Below are 2,500 nucleotides of genomic sequence, written 5' to 3'. Positions count from 1 at the left end.
TTCTACACTCTTCTTTGACCCGTTTTTCCTTCCCTTTTCCTTCTCTCCTGACTCTTTGTTTTCGCTTCGTTATCTATTAGTTTCTCCCTCTTTCTTTCTCCGTCGGCCCTCATCCCTTTCATTTTCTCTCTCTCTCTCTCTCTCTCTCTCCTCTCTCTCTCTCTCTCTCTCTCTCTCTCTCTCTCTCTCTCTCTCTCTCTCTCTTCCGACTCTTCTCTCCTTCTTTCTCTCTGAATCTAACGCCACCCCCCCCCCCCATCCTTTCCTTCTATTCCCTCCCCATCCAAATGATTACAGACCCAGTTTTGGTTGTCCTTGTCAATACCGATCTTCCCGGAAAGTGTAATTCCCGTTTATTTTTGCATTAATGGGAGCGTGTCCTGCAGGCAATATTTCATGGCAAGAAACCCCGCCCCCTTGCACGACTGTTGATATTGAATGGATATTTTTGGCATCAGGAGATTTACGATGAATCCGTTTGGAATCCAAAGGGTTCTTACGAAATGATACTCCTGGAACCACAAGAGAATATCTTTACTTGTGTGTATGATTGATACTGTAACGTAGGTGTCTTACTTATATATTGAAGCCTTATACGAATATTTTAAAGCTTGGGCAAAGCTTGAGGAGTAAATGTTAAAGAATGATAGAATATTTTCTCGTGCAACAATATCTAAACATCCTTCAGAGCAGTCTGTAAAAAAAAAAAAAAAAAAAAAAATTAAGATACCTTCGCCCTTCGCTAAGACAATGAAAACTAGAGGGGCATTCAGTAGGGAGCATACCTTCGCCACGAAAAAGCAGTCTTATTTTGCGAAGGCAATAATCGAGCGACCTAATTGTTGGTAAGGGTTTGGCAAAGTGTTAAGTCACTAATTATTTTCATCCAGGAATATATTAATGGGAATACTGTTTAAATTTGTAGTGGTATTATGAAAATAAAATGGCAGTACGCTAAAGTTCAGATGATTTTAAAAAGTGCATAATGAAGTCTATGTAAGTCATTTCAAAACCAGGTTATTCAAAGTCATGGTTAGTCGGTAGAATGTACAATAAAATGGAAAGCCTCAGAGTCCATTTTATGCTCGTAAATTCTTATGAGGTCCACAATAAACGATCTCAAAAAAAAAGTATCATAGACTATAAGTTCTGTGTCACTAAGTGCACTTTTAACATCTCTGTAAAAAAGATAATCTCTATTTGGATATGGCATTTACATTTATATTCTAATTCAGTAATTGACTTTAAAAAGAATCTACGTTGTGTGCGGAGGTGCCAGTCAGGTGATAACTGAGAGGCGAGGTGAATGCAACTGAACTTTACTAAACACTCAGCCAGTTTTTTTACAGCGACTTGCGAGCAAGAACGTCACAAAAATTCAAATATGAAAAATCTTGTGCTAGCATGAGAAGACAAGATGTTCTATTAACATTACAGGAAAGTGCGAGTGAGAATATAAAAAATCAAAACCGTTACAGTATAAGAGCGTGTATGAAACACGTGCGGTACAGATGAAAAATTCGCCAACAATTGCACTCTCCGTGATTATAGCTAGAAAAACGTTAATAAAAAACATGGAGCAGACATATGCCAAATTTCAGATCTACAAATTCCTTTCCGATCCTACATTAATAATCAGTGCTTACATATCTGTTTTTATTCTAGAATGACCTGACTATATTACTAAATGAACTGCTACACGGATTACTTGCGAAGACGTATAACCAATAAATGCCCCAAGAAGTATTTATGTCAAGTTACTGACAAAATTTTTTATAGCATAAAAGGCTAATTAATTATATTTCAGAGTAGTGGAATATACCTCTAAGTTACATATTTAGAGCTATAAATTTCGTAAATAAGTTCACCAATTAAACCGTTAGGCTTGTCAGGCAATTACCAACACTACGTAAACAACTACTGCTTAACAACTAATTAATTAAAAGCCTAATGCGGCAAGAAAATGTGTGATCAACTACGACTAGCTAACAATATCTCTGTTGAGCTAAGTTTAACTGTTTTATTCTTGATTTGGAAAGATGATTAACGAGAGCGTATTAAATCTTTTCATACATACTAGTTACTTTGTGAGAACCATAATGATAACATACAAAAATAAAGTGCCAGGAAAAAACCTTTTGGTTTCGTGAAATAACAATTGCATTTCGGAACTGAACATTATGTTAATTTTCTGTCGAAATCAATCAGCAGAACTTATAGTAAGCACTTAAAGACGAAATTGCATACACTGCAAGTTCCTGTGAAGTCTGTATGATGGGTAGTGTAAAACAAACCACACCCTCAAAACAGAGTTCCAAATCAAAATTTACAATGGCTGAGCCATTTTAATTGAAGATGTGGATAACTATATCATTAATTGATCGGGGTTTCTACCCTAGATTAAATATTCTTAGGAGTTTCTTCCACCAAGGTAATTATTTTGAAATTAGTTCGCTAGGCTTCATAGCGTAATCAATATCCATACTAATAAAAGCAAATT

Source organism: Palaemon carinicauda, chromosome 18 (assembly GCF_036898095.1).
Source record: "Palaemon carinicauda isolate YSFRI2023 chromosome 18, ASM3689809v2, whole genome shotgun sequence".
NCBI classification, from domain to species: Eukaryota; Metazoa; Arthropoda; class Malacostraca; order Decapoda; family Palaemonidae; genus Palaemon; species Palaemon carinicauda.
The sequence above is the reverse complement of the archived record's forward strand: the minus strand, read 5'-3'. Positions refer to the sequence as shown.